This window comes from Mus caroli, unplaced genomic scaffold, assembly GCF_978045245.1.
Source record: "Mus caroli unplaced genomic scaffold, Mus_caroli_1 scaffold_10, whole genome shotgun sequence".
Classification (NCBI taxonomy): Eukaryota; Metazoa; Chordata; class Mammalia; order Rodentia; family Muridae; genus Mus; species Mus caroli.
In genome coordinates this window covers 20347822-20369599 of record NW_028227265.1, presented here as the reverse complement: position 1 = coordinate 20369599, position 21778 = coordinate 20347822, and the positions used below count along the sequence as shown (strand labels likewise).

Sequence of the window (21778 nt, the reverse complement as noted above, 5' to 3'; positions counted from 1 at the left end):
AACAAAAACAAAACAACAATAAACTTTGGGTGACTGTCGTTTTTCTGTTCTATAAATCTGATTAAGTGAGTCCCTGAATTTTGTCTCTCATAGATTTGATTAATTTTTTGTTTGTTTTCGAGACAGAGTTTCTCTGTGTAGCCCTGGCTGTCCTGAAACTCACTCTGTAGACCAGGCTGGCCTCGAACTCAGAAATGAGCCTGCATCTTCCTCCCAAGTGCTGGGATTAAAAGTGTGTGCCACCACCGCCTGGCTAGATTATTTTATCAACACATTGTTTTTGTCAAACCCTTCTCCAGAAGTGCTGCGTTGATTGCTGACCGTCTATCCCTGCTACCCGGAGCACTGGAATAACAGAGTGGTTTTGCTTCTGTTTGCTCGTTTGGAAAATTGTTGGCGATTTTCATGTGTGTCAATTATACAGGCAGTTTTCTGTTTTTGAACTTGTCCTCTGACACTTTTATGCATGTATATCCTGACATGACTATGCATGTGTATATTTCTTTCGCTCTTTCCCCCATCTCCTCTTTGTCTAAGTACTTTCCCCAGATTCCTGTTGTTAGGCTTGGACTCACTCATTTTATCCCGTGCCATCTTTGTCCTCATGAGTTTGGAGCTATCCATGGGTGAGCTCGCCATTGGGCACACAATGGAAGACAAAAGTCTTGTTAGGTAATTTCAACAGATTGTGAGTATGATTACTGCTACAGTTAGCGCAGTTAACTTTTTCTTATCTAAGTATGCGACAAGAGTGCCTATGCTATGCTATGTGGTAGTTTAGAAAACCAGCTCACTCTCCTTAAGAAGATATCGACTCAGTCAGAGATGTTGTACCATGATCGTTATTCTCCTTTATCTTACCATGGTACTGTTATGTAAAAATATTTTCTTTATAGTTGTAGTTTTGTGAATAAATGTACCAAAATATGTTACTCTGAAAGGCACCTCATTCCAGGCTTGGCCTGTCCCCTGTTCTTCTGGTCTCCTCCTTCCAAGTGCTGCAATTACAGGGTCATTGGCCACACCCAGCTTGAAAGAGTATTCTTAGCACAAATGTTTTCTACATGTTATGCCTATCTTAGGAAGATGACACCTTGAAGATGAAATTAAGAATGATTAAATCAGAGTGTAAGAACCGTTCTTATTGTGAGCTTAATTCTTGACTACAGTCTTAAAACACTTATTCCTTTCAGTTAAAGTAGTATTGAAGGCTTTGTGATTATTCTGCAACTCTTAATGTAAAATTATAATGTTGAGAGAGAGAGTGGAAGAGAGAGAGGCGAAGAGAAGGGAAGGGAAGGTGAAAAAGAAGAGGAGAGGAGAGAGAGGAGGGGAGAGGGAGAGGGAGAGGAGAGGGTAGGAGAGGAGAGGAGAAGAGAAGAGAAAGAGGAAGAGGAAGAGGAAGAGGAAGAGGAAGAAGAGGAAGAGGAAGAGGAAGAGGAAGAGGAAGAGGAAGAGGAAGAGGAAGAGGAAGAGGAAGAGGAAGAGAAAGAGAAAGAGAAAGAGAAAGAGAAAGAGAAAGAGAAAGAGAAAGAGAAAGAGAAAGAGAAAGAGAAAGAGAAAGAGAAAGAGAGAAAGAGAAAGAGAAAGAGAAAGAGAAGATATCTGGTGTGACACTAAGTCAAATATGTATTCTCTTCCCCTCTATATTTGAGGACAGATGGTATAGCTGATCTCAGTCACCTCGATGGAACCAAATAAGCAGGGTTGTTTTGATATGGAGGCAGGGCAGTGGCCTGTTTCATCTATGCTGTGGTCTGAGTTGAGTCTAGTAAAATCCAGATAGTGGTGAAACTATCCATTGTATTTGGCAACTGGGAAAGACTTAAGTGTTCAGCAGAATAGATCTCCGTGGCTTCTGTGCGGTAGCGGACTTTGTGTAAAGAAGCAGATCAATAGGTGCACGAGGTAATGTTCATGATGTCTCTTCCCCCATAACTGCTCATCTTCTACCTAGTTAATGAAACTATTTGATAAGTTGTGCAGACCGGAAAGTAAATGGCCATTCCTCATTCGCATCTCTTCAGCCACCAGATGTTCCTCCATGTTCTGTATAACAAGTCTGTTCAACTGAAATTCTATGGGATGACTCTCTCTTCTAAAGGTGTTAGGTTACCTCTCCATCATTACCTGTGGCCCATCCTGGTCCTGATGCTGCATGCCTGTGGTCTTGCAGCATCCCCTTTGCCCATCTGCCTTTACCCCTTCTTGCCCGCTACCGTCCATGTAACACACAGGGACCTTATTTAACTATTTCCCCACCGGAAACTCCAGAAGCTTCCAACTGAAATTAGATTAAAACCCAGACACCATACTGAGGCCTGTGGCAATCAGGTGTCTGCCCCATGGTCTGTTATTTCCAGCTCCTTTTGCTCCTGAACAGAAAGTTTGTTTGCATTGTTGCCCTTGAACACTCAGTTCATCTCTAGAATTGTAATGTCCCAGATGCTCTTAGGACTGTGAGCAGATAAACTTAGGACTTGAGCAGACACTCCTATGAGTGTCTATGAGACCAGAGCCAAGTAGAAGACCACCCTTGTCCATTGGCTGAATAAATGCATACTCTATTTGTTCTGACCTGCAGACTTCTCAAAACAGTCAAAGAGACAGACACTTAACGTGTAAATAGGTTAAGATACCCAGAGCTTTATAACTGATGGCTAAGAACGATAAAATAAAGACAAATCACAAGGCTAGATGCTGATATGGAGGGAGATCCATTTAGTGGAAGGCCCTGTGTGTTTGAAATGAAGCTCATTACGCACAAAGTACAAGACTGAGCCCACTCACCATCCTTTAGGCATTTGAGTAGGTGCTTGCAGGGCTTCTAATGTGGTAGGAAGGAGATGATTTCCGACAAAAGCAATTCATTGCAAAGTATTGTTAAGACCTATGTCTTAATGTTGAACATTTAAATAATACAGAAATGAAAAGAATGTCATGAAGTTGAATAACCTCCAGTCCTGAACCAAGCAGATCAGGCAGAGCTTAGTCATGCGCTCTTGCGACAATTGTTACAAGAGACTGAGAGAAATTACTAATCAGCTCATGAACCACGGGCTTCATATCTCATCCTGACCAAGGGTCTTCCTAGTCATGTCCAAAATGGGCTTCTTCTTGTCTATCTTCTGCTAGATAATATTATTGGAAAGAAGAGCTTACTTAGGACAGGAAAATAATTTTTGCAAAGATTCCGTCATTCATTATATTCTATTTGAATATCCAAAGTAGGCAGCCATGACGAACTTTTTGAACAGTGTGAAGATTAAAGTTCTTAATGTCTTTTAAGATATTCTAGCCTAACATCTCATTAGTTCTCCGAGGATGTCTTGCAGTGTGTTTTGATTGTGCTCACCCCACTCCTCCCTTCTTTTTAGATTTTTAACAAATGTTCAACTCATCTGAAAGTCACAGCTGCCTTTCTCTGGGCCCTGCGTTTTTTCTTCTCTTGTTAATGTATTAAAATTGACAGTTGATTAGAAAGGCAAAAAATATGACTCATATTTCTCAGATGTCATTATTGTTCTTTGATCGAGTTATTGACTTTAATTGTAGTTTGAAAGACACCTGTGATTCATATTCAAACCCACACAGTCTGGGTTCAGAGTCTAAGCTCTTACCCACACACTGAACTGGTTTATCATGGAAGTTTCCAGCACAAATCCTTGCCATGCTTCTTATGTTTACTAATTATATCATATTATCTCTTTATTATAATTAATCAGTAAATATTCATATTCACTACCCTAGCATGTTAATATCTTTGATAATTGTGACTTTTTTCACTCTTATTCTTGGATTTGATTTTCTTCCTATTAATGCCTAGCCTAATTATTGCTTTCAATAAAAGCTGCAAGACTCTGTTTTTATGTCTGGAAATAGCTTTTCCCTCCTTGCATAATAAGAATTGTAAGTCTAAAAGTTTCTCTTTCTCTCTGCATTCTGGTCATTTTTTTTCCCTGTTATTTAAGGAAAAAAATCGCTGCTCAGTTTTACTTTCTTATACAGATAATGAATTTCCTAGAAAATGTGTTAGTTTGCTTTGTTTTGGGATGACATTCTCTGTGTATTCTAGGAAGTGAACTCACTACGTAGGCCAGGCTGGCCTTGAACTTACAGTAGTTCTCTTGCCTCATCCTCCAGAAAACTAGAACTACAGGTGTGGATACCACACCGAGCTGAAAGGTATTATTTCTTCATGATTGTTTATTTCATTGTGACTTGGATCTAAATTCTCGAAGTATTCCAGAAAGACCTTTATGGTTTGACCATTTGTGATTTTTGTTTTAATGGTAAATTTTGAGTCATTATCTGCCCAGGTATCACATCTGGATGCACATCTTCAGTTTCCCTACTTTCTTCTAGGGTTTCCTCTTATTGGACATCTCTGCTCCTGTCCACTGTGTCTGCCAACTTGTCTTTGTGTCTCTGTTTGCTACATTTTCCTGAACCTCTTGGACATTTCTTCAACTTAACTTGTCATTTGCTAATTCTTCCACTAGCTTTGCCTAGTGAACTATCTTCCTCTGCAAATGGAGTTTAGAACATGCTATCCCTGTAACCTCCCCTGAGTGTGACCTCACGGCATTTAAGAACAGTAGATCAGGGGTTTCTCTCTGATGTTTGGTTGCTACCTCCAGCAGGCGGAATGTGGGGGGCAGTTTATCTCTGTCTTTCTTTGGGAAGGACTCTGGATCTTGGGAAGGCTTCATCCTTTGGTGCCCTCCTTCGGGAGTCTCTTTTATCCAATGGTTAAGTTACAGACGGATGATTGACTTAGGCTCTGGTTTTGGGTTATTTGCCTTTAGTTAAGAAGAAAAGGTAGATAATGTAGAACTGTCAAGGATATTTACTGTATCTGATGGCAAGATTTTTGAAAGGACATTTTAAAAATCTGAAGCGTTCTATAGTCAGAACTCAGCTCACTTCAGAACGGAAGCTGATATTTCGTGTGTGTGTGTGTGTGTGTGTGTGTGTGTGTGTGTGTGTGTAGGGCTTTCCTGTTCTTTCACAGGAGCCCATTTCTCCCTCAGGAACCTCCCAATAGACAGAAACCCCACTCACAAGTGTGCTAATAATCTATCCTCTACCAGTTGTGACTATGTCCTTCTTGTGAGGATTCACTGGTGTCCTCGGGGAACTAAGACCCCTGAAAGGCTCCCTCTGACCTTGGTTTTCCATCCTCCTCTGCTCTTCCTTCTCAACCAGCACAGATGTTCCACCCACTGGGCTCCCTTCAGTCCCTTCAGTCTTGGTGTGACCTCTTGTCATGTGGTTCTGACTGTTTGGGTCACGGCAATGAATGCAGCTGTCAGGTCATGTCCACTGCTGTAGGGCAATTCCGTTAGGCAAATTAGCATCTGCTGCATTTTTATCGGTACGAAGGATGCCACCCAACGATTCTTGTGCATGTGAGCCTGGATGTACACACATCTATGCTGTATTGGACGGACTATGTCCATCTGGCAACAGACTTACAGCATCAGGGAATATGCGCATGCTCAGCTTTACTGGAAAGACCAGATTTGCTGGTCAGTGTACCTACAGTGCTTTCACTTTCACTCACAGTGTACTTGAATTCCTCTTATTGTACATCCTGATAGTGCATGTTGGTACTTAAAAATAGTTGTCAGTATGGTCTGTCTGAAATGGTGCCATTCAATCCACGCACCTCACTACCTGAGCTAGCTCCCACTGCTGCTTCAAGTCCTCTTTATAACTGTTGGCCTTTGAAAGAGGATTTGGGGTTATACATTAGACTCATACACACACAACAACAACAACAATCTTCTTAGTGGCATCATTTGCACCAATGAGAAATGCAGCAGATTGTAATATACCTAATGGAGTTGATGCCTCTCTTATAGCAGTGACCATGGAAATCAAATGGCAGTTGCATGGATTGCCATGACAGCACAAGCACATCACAAGAGGCAACCTCAAGACCTCCATCTTGACTCCAGTAATTGGTGGTGTTTGAAGGAGGATCTGGGGCAGGGCACATTCCCTGGAGTTAGTTCTTCACGAGAGTACTGGCTATTCTTCTTCTAGCAAAGCCCTACCTCCTAACCCTACACAAATGGTACCACCAGCTCAGGACCCAGGTACCTGAGACTGTGAGAGGGGTGGCACTCAGGACCCAAGTACTCAAAAGCCTGAGACTATGAGAGGGGTGGCTTCTCTCTCATTCAACCCACATTTGTCAAGTTCAAGAAAGGGGCTTATCATTAAGTGTTTAAAAATATATAAATGCAAGGGAGAATTACTCTACATAAAATATAGAACCATTCTGTCCTTAGATATGCATTCATACCTTTCCATTCTTTTATATTCTTAATGCATTTAAATAAAGGTTATTTTTCATGGTACTTTTATATTTACTGCACATACTTTAAAGCAAGAGGGACTGGGCATATGGCTCAGTGGAGGAATACAATCTAGGATACACACTCACGGGATTTTCTGTTTTCTTCTGTGGGGCTGCAGCAGGAATGCTGTGTAAGCTCATCGGTTAAAGTGTGTTGGAATTGAGGGAAGATTTCAGAGATGCAGTGCAAGGACTGGTATGTGTTCTTTCTGTACTTAAAGGAGTACGTGCTCTGGAGGGTATGGAGTCTGCTCCTGTCGAATTTTGATTAGCCTCACTGGTACCATTCTGCCTCTCCATCTGTCTTCTCCTGATTCTGCCTCTTGTCTTCCTTGTCTTGCCTATAAAACTGCAGCTTTGTACCCTCTGACTCACATCCTCTCCTTAGCCCTCGTCACCTGTAACCATGCTGATCTACTCTCTGTCTCTTTGCATTTCAAATGTGCATGTATTTTAGAAGCCACATAAAATGAGATCATATAGTCATATAATAGTTTTTATTTTGTTTCTGGTTTATTTCATTGGTTGGATGTCCTAAAAGGTTCATCTGTGTGATAGATGTGTTATAATTTCCACAGCGAAACACATTATTCTATACAGTTAACATGTGCTGGGATTATTGTTTTAAAGACACGAGGTTGGGAGTGGCTAGAGGGGGGGGCCTAGATCTAGGAGGAATCAAGGGAAGGTGAATATCCGAAATATATTGCATGACATTCTCAAATAATTAAATATACATTTTAAAACATCCAAGCACTTAATAAGGAAACAGATCATAAAATCTCACTTTTCGAGGATAATTGATGTCTTACAATTCCTTTGTTCATCCATCCATTGACAGATACTTCGTTTGCCTCTGTGTCTTAGCTGTTATGAAGAGTGTAAATGCTTTTGTATAATGGTAGTTTATTTGCTTTTGGAGTTTTTCAAGTAATGCGCCGTTATATCATGTAGGGCTTTGAATCTCTGCCATTCCCATTTTCATTGTACTTTGGTTTCAGTTTTACCATAAACTGACTGTCTAATAGTTTAAAGAAAGGGAGCCATGAAAGCAGGTGTGTTTTTAATCTTCATATTCATCCATTTCATTTTCCCTCCTCTTATAGGTTTGAATCTGCATCTGCTGACAAATTCTCCAAGTTTCTGCTTGTTGGAATTAAGAAATTCTTAGCAAACTTATCTGATCACACTGTAAATTTTAGACACCACCACAGGTGCTTTCTGATTGGCTTCTGGTTAACTTCCGGGTTAGCTTGCAAGCTGTGGAGTTTTGGCATGGCATCATCGTGCAAGGTTCCGGGTTTATTGAGAAGTGCGTCCTCGATTTCCTCACCACACTTCTAGCCGAATGATTGATGTGTAAAGTGTAAGGGGACTACTGTACACCATCAGCGTTCTGCATGTGAGTCAGCTAACCCTCCCCAGGTCTCTTCACTCACACCTGCCAGTCTCCTCCTCACAGTGTCAAGGAACGCCAGTTTACATCAGCATTGATGGAAGCAACCTGCTAAACTCCCCAGTTTCAGGACCTGAAGAAATCTGGTATGGTGCTCTCCGTTTCTTCATTCTGCTTTAGCCCTTTTAAAGAAGAACCCGGTGTGGATGCACACGGGCCCTGTGTACGCTGCCTCAGTTTAACCTTGATGTTAAGGTGTCTTTCTTGGATGCAGCAGGGAAGTGGACCCTGTTTTGTTTTTTTGTTTTTTGTTTTGTTTTGTTTTCCATTCTATTAGTCACTGTCTTTTTATTGTGGTACTGAAGCCACTAATGTTGGGAGACATCGATGATCAGTGTTTTGTTTTGTGGTGTGTGTATCTGTGTGCATTTCAATTCTTTTCAATTGCTGGTCTGAAATTTTTTATTCTTTATGTTTTCTTGGGTGTGGTTAGCCTTTTTAGGTTGGAGATTTCCTTCTACACCTTCCATAGAGTATAAATAAATATTGGTTAATTTTTTTTTTAATCCTGGAATGCCTTATTTTTCATCTATTGTGATAGAATGTTTTGCTGGGTATAGTAGTCTGTGCTGGCTTGTAGAATCTCCACTGAAGAGCCAAGTGTCAGTCTAATCAGTATGCTTTAATATATTACTTGGTCTTTTTCCCTTGCAGCTTTTAATATTTTTTTATTTGTTCTGTGCTTTTATTGTTTTGATTATTATGTGCTAATGGGGCAGTCTTTTTTTTTTTTTGGTCTAGTCTGTTTGGGTGTTTTGTATGCTTCTTGTACTCTGAGAGGCATCCCCTTCCTTAGGTTAGGGAATCTTCATCTATAATTTGTTAAAAATATTTTCTGTGCCTTTGACCCGGGTTTCTTTTTCTTTCTCTATTTTTATTATTCTTAGATTTAGTCTTTTCGTAGTATTCTAGATTTCCTGGAATTTTTTTTTTCTTTTGCTTCAGCTATGTTGCAGTGCTTAGGGCCTGCTCTGGTAGGATTGCTGGGCTCTAATGGAGGCATATTGTCCCGGCTCTTATTGTGTTTCTACGTTGGCACTTAGGCATCTGTGTTTGGAAAAATTGTAATTCTTGGTGCTGGTGCTGGTGCTGATATCTTCTTTTCCTTGTTGGGTAGGTGGATGCTTTGTTCCTTGGCTTCTGTTGCCTTCTCTGGTTTATGGTAGAGTATGGTAGCTATATATATTGCCTAGTGGAGAATTCTTCCGGGATCACGTGGCCACTGGGGGGTTCCAGGTAGAATATGTTTCTGGGTATTGGGAGACACATAGGCATGGGGACAGGCCAGGAGAACTGTAGGGATCCACAGGAGGGAGAAGAGAAGGGGGTGTTCCAGCAGGATCTGCTTAGTCCCCTGGGAGTGGGAACACAGAGTGAGGAGAGGCCAAAGCACATGGTCTCCGACAGAACTGAGCTGAGACTGGGGGATTGGGCTTGAGGAATGGAGGGAGAAGTGAAGGGCTCCAGTTAGCCACTAGCTTCCCTGGCCAGTGTGGCTTGTGGGTTCCTAGGGAGTGCCTGCAGGACTTGGAGGCTGGGATGGTGCAATGGTCAGTGATCAGGAAGGAGGAACCTTAGAGGGGAAGATTGGTGCGATTCACAGAAGGGGAGGAGGAAGAGGAGGCTGTAGCAGGTGTTTTCCTGCAGATGTGGAGACTGGAGGACTGGATTTGGAGGATTGTAGAGAGAGGTGAAGATTCAAAGTTAGCCTACCTGCTTCCCTGGCTGGAGTGCTTAATAGAACATCTTTATTTTTTCAGAAGAAAGTATGGAAATATATACGTTGATAAGTAGAGATGCAATAATTTTAGTTAAAGCCATCTTATTCAAAGTTGAATTATTTTATTTATCTCTTGTTTCAGGATGTCATGTCTGTGTGTTTATAGCAGGTAATATGGTTAGTGGTAATGGCACCAGGCTCTAGTTCACCGTTTAAAACCTCATACTAGAACATACATTAGATCATGTGACTCAATGCTAGCTCCGTCCCCAGGCATGGAGCATTTACTGCTGATGGAGTGCGGCTGCCCGAGCTTTCCGTCTCTATTGTAACCAGCATTTTGTGATGGTTGAACATTGTACTGGCTGGTTCTGTGGGTCAACTTGACACAAGCCGGAGCTATCACAGAGAAAGGAGCCTCCCTTGAGGAAATGTCTCCATGAGATCCAGCTGTAAGGCATTTTCTCAATTAGTAATCAAGGGTGGGAGGGCCCCTAGTGGGTGATGCCATCACTGGACTGAAAGCTAGCTGAAAGCAAGCTGAGCAAGCCAGTAAGTAACATCCTTCATGGCCTCTGCATCAGCTCCTGCTTCCTGGCCTGTTTGAGTTCTGGTCCTGACCTCATTTGGTGATGAACAGCAATGTGGAAGTGTAAGCTGAATAGACCCTTTCCTCCCCAACTTGCTTCTTGGTCATGATGTTTGTGCGGGAATAGAAGCCCTGACTAAGAAAACTACCAAATGAACATTACAGAAGAAAGCTTGTAAATCGTATCCTCAATTGAACTTGAAGAACAATACAGCAGAAGTCCTCTGGTTTTGTCCTCTTGCTGATGATCAGACACAAGACCTAGACTACTCTCCTCTGCTATCTGGTTCTTAAAGAAGAGAACAGTATGGAGGATGACTGCCTAACTTGGTCTTTCTCTGCTCTCCTAAGTGTTGGCTTCTTAAGGACTTATAAATGAAATAGTGAACAGGCTTATAAGCTAGTCTCCATAACTAACAAAACAAAATGTAAAAGATTCAGCTTTGCAGTTAACCGAAAGCCAAAGCACACCTTTTCTCTGACTCAGTGCACAGGGTGAGTAAGAGTTTTGGGGATGGCTGGCTTATGAGTACACTCTGGAATTAATAGTCAACCCAGCAGTCTGTGCCACAGACTACTCCACCCAGAATATCCCCTCCAGCCCTTCGATGCTCTTATTTCCACCAAGACAATCCCAGAGAGAGACCAGCCGATCCTAGTAAGCTGGTCTCTTCAAGATGGTGAAGTTCTAGTTCAGTAAGAGAGTCTGTTTCAAGACAGTAAGACAGAGAGCGATAGAGAAAGGCATTGAAAGTCACCCTGTGGCCTCATGTGCATGTGCACCCACACCCACATGGGCATGGACTACAAACACTCATGTGTATGCATGTGCACACACACTTCAAAGTAAGGTCGATGGCCCTTGACGAATGATGTGAGAGACTGAGCTCACATACAAGCCTCTCCTCCCCTTCCCCCTCTCTCCCCTCTCCATCCCCTCTCTGCCTCTCTTGTCTCTCTCACACGTACACTATAAAACAATATTACAATTTACATTCAGACTGAACTGAATAAAAACTTACTCTTCCCATTAATGATCGTATGACATCCAAAAACAATTTTTCTTATATATGACAAGAGGTTGTTCTCAGGGTTTCTATCCAAAGTATCTTCTGCAAAGGTGGATCAGTTGGCCCATGTCTGTCCTCTCAGCACTCAGGAGGCTGAGGCAGAAGGCATATTAGGAGTTCAAAGACAACGTAGTAAGACTTGGGGTCAAAAAAAAAAGTAAAACAAAGCAGGTGATTTTAGTTTCCTTAACATTATTTTTGTCCTGTCTCTTATTGTATCTCCCCTAGTCATGAACAAGTACTTTCAGTCTTAATACTAGATTTAGAGGACTTAAAAGTCTTGAACTCTTGGGTTATGTGCTTGTTTGTCTGGTTTTTCGGATTATGTTTCCCATGCATCCTGTAAACCTGTAAAATGTGTGTCCTATGGGAGACACACTGCATCTAATTGAAACTCCTTTCACAGCCTTGCCCTCCCACACTGGCCCTGCTGACCATTAGTTGGTTACTGGCTCTTTGCTCATAGAGAAAACCAGATGCTATCAGTTATGAGTATCATTAACTTTCTTGATTGCGGGCTCCCTACCACATGGGGGCGGGGAGAGAGAGAGAGAGAGAGAGAGAGAGAGAGAGAGAGAGAGAGAGAGAGAGAGAGAGAGAGAATATCTTTGGTTGACAGCTGGGCATGTCGTATAGGATTCTAGACACTACCCTAAGTAATATTAATGTATAGAAATAGGTGAGTCTCTTCTGTTAGGCTCTTAGAATAGTCAGTCAAGTCAGAAAGAACTAGGTTTAGGTTTTTAAGTTTGGCTCCCTTGGGTTTTTCTAGCATTGTCTTGTGTTGAAGATTAGTGCTGGTTTGCCTGAATAATTATTCCATCCATCTGTTCATATATCAGTGCCGACCGATACTCTCTACTCAAGGCCAGAGTCTTTCCTGCATGCTTTTACCACCGAGAGAACAAAGAATTTCTCTCCACCTCATTCCAATGGTTGATTCATTTGATGCTTGCTAGCCCAGCAAGGTATAGGAAGAAGAGTTCAGTGTCCTGGTTTCATTCCAGGGTTAGGCTTGTCCTTTTGTCCTAAGACGCAGGGCATTGGGATACCCCTAACATTAGAGATACGGGGTAATTTGCTGCCTTCTTGAGGTGGCTTGATTATAGCTTCTGTTCTACAAGAAGGAGTCTGGGTATTTCTGAAGCATGACCTCTTGCTTCTTCTAGGCCTGGGTTATAAAGGGAAGCTTTCTCTAGTCTCCCTCCCAGCCTGGAATCTGACACTTAAACACTTAATAAGTATTCACGTACACAAATTTTCTTGAGTCCTTGTCTCTCAGGGTGGAGGTTCTCAGAACTTTCATTTGGCCTGGCTTGTTTGGTGACAACAACTTTAACCAGAACCTTCTTGCTCATTTCTTTATGTTCTGTTAGTGTTCAGACCCAGGTAAGTCAGTGCTCACACCCCATGTCTTCTTGGAGACATTTGCCTGTCCTTAGATGTCAAGTTAGTTTCCTTTTCTTGTGTCCTCAGTTGTAACAAGTGCAAAAGGGGTGTGTGTGATGGTTTGCATATCATTTAGATTTTTTTCTTAGTTTGGTAGTGATGCTGATTTTGGTGTTTTCTTCCCTTTCTCTTTTTTTATGGCAGGTCTCATGTCAAAGTCTGACATGTTTAGATTCATTGTATAGTCGAAAATGACCCTGGGCTTTTGATCCACTTGTCTCCATGGGGATTACAGGTGTGTACCACCATGTCTGGTTTAAGACACACACACACACAGAGGGATTAAGCGCAGGGTTTTGTGCATGCTAAGCCAGCTCTCTACCAGCTGAGTTACCTCTCCAGACTTATTTCATACATCTTTATATGGTTACTATTTATGGGGGGGAAAGGAGTCAGTCTTTGACCATTAGGTAATTGTTGGCTGTAAACCATCTCCACGTTTTTTGTTTGATAAGTAAGGATGTTAGACAGACATTTCATCACTGGGGAAAAAAAAATAACCGACACCACTCAGTAGGAGGAATGATTTATTTTGGCTGTGTCCATGGTCTGACTGCGTTAGTTCTTGATAAAACTGGATGAAGCCGAATACCATGCAGCAGGAACATGTGACAGAGGCTACTCACCTCATGGTGGATGGCAAACAGTAAGTGATGAGACCCAATGCTGGGTCTTCAAAGGTCCATGTCCAGTGATCTGCTTTCTCTACCTAAGTTCTCCCACCTCCTAAGCTGGGTACCAAGGGTCTAAAACCTGGGCTTGTCAAGGAGATTGTATTTTCAGATGATCGTGTTCTGCTCTTAGCCCGGAAAGGTTTATGGCCATTTCACAATACAAATTGTACATAGACTGTCCCCAAGAGTCCCCCAAATATTGACAGTTCCAATGTTGTTCAGAAGTCCAAGGCCCAAGCCTTTTCTGAGACTCGATGCAGATGCTTAGCTGGGAGCCCCTGTGAAATGAAAAGGTAGTTATAATCTTCTGAGATGAAATGGCCATGAAATACATATTCCAACTGGGAAGAGAACAACAGAAGAGTAGCAAAGAGGAAGCTGATGAAAACAAGACTGAACGGGAGAGGCAATCCCTCAACACTTGGCCTCCATGACTTGCGCCACTGTGAGCTCCCATAGTGTAACCCCCACTGTCTGGCCTGGCCGGTTGTAGCCCACATGGGCTCTTTTGGGCGCCAGCCTCACTCATTGCCTGTGGCTCTCCTCAGAAGTGATTTCTCATTCTTGGTGTCTTCTCTATCCAAGCATCTCCATTTCTACTCCCGCCATACCCCCAGCTTTACACATTGCCTGAGGAGCCCTGCAGGGGCTCCAAATCTGCACACTACCTAGCCTTTCAGGATTTCCTTTAAAATCTTGGTGAAATCCTTCATGACCTTTAGCGCTTACAATTTGCATGCCCAAAAGACCCAGCATCATACAGACAACATAAAAGTCTGCCATCAGCTAGAGCACCTGACAGACCATGGACCAAGGCTGCTGAATGCTGGGCAGTTGAGCACAGTGAGAGAAATGCTAGTTAGTCTGTGTAGAAGGGGCACTCTAGAGCCTCTCTTTTCTCAGGAGAATATCTTCTAAGTTTATCTGCTCTTTAATATCCTTGAGCCTGTCCTGGGAGATATCTGGACAATTCAAGAAAGACCCTCACAGCAGCCTTCCTGTCAATTCAATGCATAGGGCTTGGCAGATTTTGATGGTGCTAACCTTTTCAGAAACCACACCTCCCTTAGCTCTAGCCGTACAGTCTTCTGAGATCATCTGAAGATCTTCTGAGATCATCTGTGGGTCTTCCTATCTTGCATGTTTTTTCTACTATTCACACTATAAATCTTACTGATAGCATCCCTCCATTATTATGCAGTCCAAATACTGGAGTGCCTTAAAGAATTTCCTCTGCTAGATTAACTAACCCACCACCTTTAAACTCTGGCAGACTCAGGCACAGTGGAAATGGGAACAACTTGTTACTGGTTTTAGATCTTACAATGATGATATTTACTCAAGTTCCCATGAGTCTTTGCTCCCTTCTGAAACCTCACCAGCACAGTCTGCTGTCCACTCTCTGGCCTTCAAACCCATTAAGCTTTGCTTACAATGGTTGAGTCTCTCTCGCCCACTTCTCCACACATGGCTAAAATTTCCCCACAGTCCAGACAGAACAGCTCAGTGAGCCCACTCCTCTGAGACCAGTTTTCTGTGTTGGGTCTTTCGGTGCCATGGCTTAGGGGAACTGTTTGTTTTGAATGGAAATTTCAGGGGTATCAGTCCACAGTCTTTGGCTGCATTAATCCTCAGCTTTTGATTTTAGGTGTTAATTAATGGCAGCATCAGCACACGGCAGAGGCTATATCCTTCCCTCAGAGTTGACAAGAAGCAATGAGAGAGACTGGGGTGGTGGTGATGGGAAAACAACAGGCAGGGGAGATGCTGTGCGAAGGCATGTGCCAAGGCCCTACTTTTATTCAGATCCATCTTCTAAAATTTCTGCCACCTCCTAAAGCTAGGGATCTCAGCCAGGGACCAAGTAAGTAAAGCATAAGCTTGTGAAAGATACTTCATATTTAGATTTCAACAGTACATTTCCTTCATTTTCAGTTTTCTGGACTTTTTTCATGAAAATGTCTTATTTTGATTTTTCTCTGTTGTAATTAGTATGATCATGTAGATTTTCTTCTTTAGAGTATTAATTTGGAAGATAACATTACATCAGTTTTCAAATATCAAATCAGCTTTGCAGACTTTCAATAACTATTACTTTGTTGTATATGTTTCTACATATGTATACATATATATACTCATATATACATATGTCTATATACATATATAGTTGAATATGGCATGCTAATATTTTGTCAAAGACTTTTAAGTGACTTTATGGGAGATGCCCATATATAGTTGTATTGTAATTGATTAGTTTTTATAACCTTGGGCTAATGGGCCAGTTGTGTTACCTAATACAGCTGTCATCAGGTAGCCTAAACCTAGTATAGAACCTGTGCTTTGTACCATAGTCTTCCATATCAGCTAGATAGGAGCTATTTCCCAAGTGTGCATCTAATTGGAAGAGGTATACAAAGCCTTAGAATCTTCAAAATTATACTATACATAATATATTGCCTTCCTATTTGGAGCAGGTACCCCAGCGTATCCTGTGTGACCCTGAAATCTTCATCATGATGTCAGGACTTTCTGTTTATGGGCATTTTATCTTACCTCATAGAGCACATTTCTCTTATGAAGACATCCCATTTTGTTTAATTAGATTTGGTGAATATAATCCATCAACAGAGTGGGCCAGTGTGGTGTCATGTGGAATGTCCAGTCAGTTCAGCTCTCTTTGGCTGTCTTGTGACATAGACCATAACTGACACAGTCTGATGAGCAAGGCCGTGTTTACCTTCACTGTAGCTGTGAGCCATTACAGTTGCAGTATGCTTCACAGAGGACTGTAGATCTTCTTGCTGAAATTTGTTGAAAAACATTGTGTTGATCACTCAGGGTCATAATAGCTACAACAGAATATGTGATACCAAGTACTCAGCGCAGTGTTCCTAAGTTATAGGAAAGCAATGGTTAGAAAAGATAGAAATTTTGCAATTATCTCATGAAGTCAAATTTCTTAACAACAACAACAAAAAAAATCAAATGAAAACAAAGCTGCCCTAAAGTCAATTTTGCCAAACCTCTCTTAGCTAAGCAAGGTAAATAATTTATTGGTAGTTATTTTGCTGCAGTAGAGGAAAGTATTTGTACTAGGAAAATCAACAACTTCAAGATTATTAGCTTGCCAATTAGAGACATTGAGAATAGGATCTATAGTGACTTTTAAAATAAGGCAAACTAGAAAAGAAGGGAAAATTACTTTCTTATGTCATGAGTTGTTGTTTAAGAAACAGAATAAAACATTAGTATAATGTGTAGTGGGATCCACTAAGATGTGGGTTGATGAATAGTAAAGTGTATGGAGCAGAGAAAGCCTTTTCTAGACAAACCTCTGAGAGTCAATGGTAAAGACTTCCTGGGATGACTTCCCAGCAGATACTTGGTGGAAAATATTTGGGTCTGTCATGTGTTTTAAGCCAGGACTGTTAACCATGAACTCCATCATTCTCAGAGACTTAGACCTTATCCGTCCTGTTAGTTTTGGGGGCAGATAGACAGACAGAGACGGAGGGACAGAGACTGAACCTAATTATCCCAAATTTCTTTTTACATACAACAGATTGGTGGCTTTGCAGTTGTAAAGTTGTGTTTGTGAAATTTTGAGCATAGTATTAAAGTGCAAACTTTTCCAATGAGAAGAGCTCATTCAACCACCATGATTGAGAGAGTGGCTTTGGAAATGTGTTTAATGAAGAGCACACTCTTCAGTTAGTTCAATATTAAACCACACTTACACATGATATACTGAGTTGTTCCAGTTCAACAGTATTTGCTTTGTACATGCTTAACAAAACAAGAATTAGACTATCCATTGCCATGCAAGCTCAAACCAGTTCTGGGAAAGTTTTTAGACCTTGATTCAAGTACAAAGAAATATTCCATATTTTAAAAGCCATTAACTGTATAATTGAAGAGCTTCTACCTAACTTTCATTTGGAACTGATTAATGTGCAATGTAATGAAGTGCTAAACTGCAATTATCATAAAAATAATTTGCTATAATTCTATAAATGCCTTCCAATTGTTGAATATCAATTAATACCATATGCCCCCGACTAACATCAGTATTTGGTAGTTCCTATTTAAAAGAAAATCTGGAAGAGTAAATATGTAAATCTCACTACAGATATGCCTTAACTGGTGTACCTTAAAATTAAATTTAATAATTGACAACACTAACATTGTACCTCCTATTTAAACAAGATGTCATCTCTACAATTTTTCTGTTATTAAGAGGCTTCTGTTTATAAAAGAAACATATTAAATTACTTTAATGTGCTTTAAATTTCACCAACAAAGAGCTGCAGAAGCTTGAGTCTGTTTTGTCAGGTGCTATTGTAATATCCTTCCCTGAGGTTCTCCTCATTGAGACTCTAAGCAGAGAAACCTTTTACAATTCCTGCTGTGTATTGGTTTTCTGTCCCACCTCAACATAAGCCTTCCATTGGTTCTTTTGGGTTACTACCTACTAAAATTAATACAATATCTAGGGCTAGAAATGTAACTTGGTGGTATAGTGCTTGCTTAGCATGCACAAAACCCTAGATTAGTTCTCCAGTACTGCCTAACCCAGTTGTGGTATAATCCCAGCACTGGGGAGGATCAGAGGCTCAAAGTCATCCTTCAATACAAAAGGAGTTCTAGGCCAGTCTTGGATCCATGAGACTATTAAATTGTACAAAAGCAGGTATACCTTAATACAATGTAAATAAGAAGGCAATTTTCAGATCAGTAGGCATATCATGTATCAGAAGGCATGTTAACATTTATTAGTAAAGGCACCCATCTGGTGCAAAGCTCTTTGGGGTTACTGCTTTGGTTATGTTACTGTAATTTACTATCTTCTGCTGTGGCTACTCCATTTGTGTGAGAATCTGTCAAGCAATGTCATGTGTCTACCAACTTGTATTCATTATTGTTCCAAAGAAGCAGAACCAATAAGCTGTTTTTATAGATGGAAAGAGACTTAATTTAAGGAACTGTCTCATGCCATTGTGGAGGCTTGTCCATTGAGATGTCTGATGGGGATGCCTAGCAGGCTAGAGACAAAGCAGACTGTTGACGTTTGAGGCCAGAAATAATCTACTGTAGAATCAGAAAGAGTACACAAAAGTAAATGTGGCTGATCAAACCAAAGGTAATCTGATTGATTCTTGCTTGAGGGAAGTTGAGGTAATACTCCTGTTCGTTATCTATTGTATGAAGCCTGTCGACATTATAGAGGTGCCAAGGACCAGCCTCAGCTTGGTCAGGGGTCTTGAGGAAACGGTGTTTGGAAGCATCGAACAAATGACTCAGAGTCAGTGATGGATGCAAGTTGGCAGCTCTATGCTCTGCTCGAGAAAGCTCTCGCTCCAGATAACTTTCTGCTTGAGATCTTGCAGACCAAATCCCAGTCTTTTATTTTACATAAGGTACTTCCTTAGAAATTGCATATCAATTCAATCATTTACCCCAGGTTCTCTTTTGATTATCCCAGAAGTCAGCATTTTATGTCAGAGCCCCTTGACTTTATAGACAGAGCCACAAGCTGCCAAATTCTACTGCTTGTTGGAGCTGGAACATGGCCCCATTGTTCTCTTATGTTATCAACAGCTTTCTGTTTTCCAACTCCTTTGCTGCCTAAGCTTGGCTGTCTTGGAACTTGGTCTGTAGACTGACCTTGAATTTAGAGAGCTGTGTCTTGTGAATGCTGCGTTAAAGGTATGTACAATTTAAGCCCTAAGCCCTTCTTCACCTAGTGCCTGTTCTATCACAGGCTGACCTTGAACTCAGAAATCTGCTTACCTTTGTTTCCTGGGATTAATGGTGTCTACCACTTTGTCCAGTCCTAAGATTTTCAGGGTTATGGTTAGATTTTCAGGGCCACTATTCCTCAAGATCTGGTTCAAAGTGCTGTATATTCCAGCCTCAAGATCTGGATCACAAGTGTGCCCTCCATTTCTGGATTGTAGTTCATTTCAGATTAAAAGGCCAAACTATTACTTGTTCAACTGCAAACATAAACAATAAGCTTAGCTGGGTGGGATATTGCCTTGAGATCAGTTGTCACCCCCTAAATCTCTTTATCTCTTTCCTTAATATCTTTCTGACAAAGCTGGCTCATTAGTATAGCTTCCTCTGTTCTTTCAGCTCCATGAAGCCCTTCATATAATTCATATTGCATCCTTATATTTTGCACAGTTGAGAAATCTTGTAAAGAACTGTTCTCACTGATTTACGTATTCTTGAACTCATGTTTTCAGAGTTCTTTCCAACAGCCTTAAGGGTTGTCCTGAAGGTCTAAGTGTTACAGAGATATAGTCTTGCTTCTCAGAATCATGCTGTTTCTGATTATCATGGAATCATTAACCTTAGCAGGGAGAACATTTCTTGAAAGAGGAACATAAAGTAAAATATATTTTTATTAACATTATTATACAAACAAACCTTATGCCTACAGTAACTGTCAGCGCTCAAGAAGTCCCATGTTGTGTTGGCTCTGCTCCTGGACAGGAAACCATGTCATACTGTCCTTTCTGTGGCCATGCTGAACCTGGCACAGAGGGAAATATACTTTAGTAAGAGGTGTGGAATGTGGAGCAGTCGAGGGTGGATGGTGGGGGTGGGGAATGGAATATGCAATGTAAAAAATAAATTAAAAAAAAAAAAGAAAAAAGGAGTATCTAAAACTGACCAAAAGCATTATGGTTAGGAAAAGCTGACAATAAAATTAACCCTTTGTACTCTGTTCTTTAACTTTTTAAAAGATAAGGCTGAGCTTTGTGTTGTCCTATAGAAACACAATACTTTTAACTTACTTTCCTCACTTGCCAATGGATAGAGTATAGAGTATTTTATGGAACTTTGTTGTGTGTGATAACTTTTGTGTATGATAACTTTTGGTCAGGGAACCAATGTGAGAGGTCTTCTAACTGCTAACATATCTAGTTTTATCTCTTTATTTAGAAGCAGGGAAACTATGCTTGGGCTCATTTGCCTTCTATTATGTGAAACACTTACATGGTGACTAAGACATTTTATATGAAATGTTTTTATTTATTTATTTTGCTATGAAAATGACCCAGAGATAAATGTTTTTTAATTTTACTTTAAAAAAAAATCTAGTTAGCCAGGTAGAGTGGCACACACCTTTAACATCAGTACTCAGGAAGCATAGGCAGGTGGATCTCTGTGAGTTCGAGGCCAGCCTGGTCTACAAAGTGAGTCCAGTATAGCCAGGGCTATTTCACAAAGAAACACTGTCTCAAAATCATAAAAACAAAACTAGAACAAAAAAAAAGTCTATTAAAAAAAATCACATGTGTACATGAGTCCTCAGAGGTCAGAATCTGGGTTGATCTCCTGAAACTGGAGTTACAGGTGGTTGTGAGCTGCCTTGTGGGTGCTGGGAACCAAACTCGGATCCTCTGCTAGAGCTACAAGTGTTCTTAACTGCTAAGTCATCTCTTCATTGCCTCCTACATTGTTTTAAATTGGTAATTAGTTACCCCAATCCCATCATTCCTCTCTCCATGTTCTTGTTAGTTCATATAACAACCATCCTATTCCATAATATTTCTGTTTGTCTTCATTTGTCTCCTTCTGAAACTGCTGCACATGCCAATTAGAGTTGTTGTTTTTTTTTTTTTTAATATGTATCCCATTCTAGTTCCCAATTGAAATCCATAACAGTTGTACTGCAGTAGCTTGCCTCCAACCAGAGACTACTAATTTGGAATCCTCACTGGCATTTGACACGTGGTCTATTCTAAACTCTCCCCCTTCCTGTCTACTGCTGACACAACTCTCAAGTTGTAACCCTTCAGATCAGTTCAAAGTAGGGATTCCTGTGCAATGTCTTATTGAGGGAATGCTCACAGACGATAGGGAAGCAGACAGGGGTCGGGGAAGAAGCTAAGCCAAGATGTAATTTCAAAGTCTAGAATCAGATTCATCCAGTGAGATGCTCTGAGAGTAAATGATACCCCAGAAATTCTTCTCTTTATATGGAATGACATGTCTTTTATAACTGCTTGCCACTAAAGTGTCACTGGGTACCCACTAAAGTGTCACTGGGTACCCACAAGTTGCTTGACATTTAAATCTCAGGTCTTAGAGGGCAGAGAGACTCTCACGGAGAAACTAAATTGACACTTGCCAATTTCAGTGAAGTTTATAGTACTTTTATATACTATTGAGCTAGGTTATAGTTATCCAGTTCCCTAATAATTAGTCATAATTAGTCATTTTGATTGTTTCTGTTTTTTTTTTTCTACTTCAAACCATGTGGAGATGACTCTCTTTCTCCAAATGTGTATTACTGACACATGTACCTTTAAAGCAATGGTAAGATAGCTGATAAAATACAAATGAGTCCTAGCTTTGTCAGCGTTTTATTGTATAGTAGCCATATTCAATGGTGAAAACCAAGATAAGCTTTGACTTAAAAACAGAAATGTGTTAGGTTG

At 40.8% G+C, this 21778-nt stretch overlaps 1 long non-coding RNA gene across 5 annotated transcripts in view; it reads right to left on the bottom strand.

The window, feature by feature from the left end:
• Positions 1 to 13187: 13187 nt before the first annotated feature.
• Positions 13188 to 21778, bottom strand: part of LOC115031731 (uncharacterized) — a 104085-nt gene continuing 95494 nt past the window's right edge. For 2 of the 5 annotated variants that reach the window (XR_015048710.1, XR_015048712.1), the window contains 4 exons: positions 19758 to 19863; positions 19116 to 19321; positions 16063 to 16216; positions 13188 to 13603 (listed from right to left, as the gene is read on the bottom strand). This is a non-coding gene — a long non-coding RNA (uncharacterized LOC115031731). Of the gene's footprint in view, positions 13604 to 15878; positions 16217 to 19115; positions 19322 to 19757; positions 19864 to 21778 lie in introns of all 5 variants that reach the window. The other 3 variants (XR_015048713.1, XR_015048711.1, XR_003837382.1) reach the window with 3 other exon arrangements.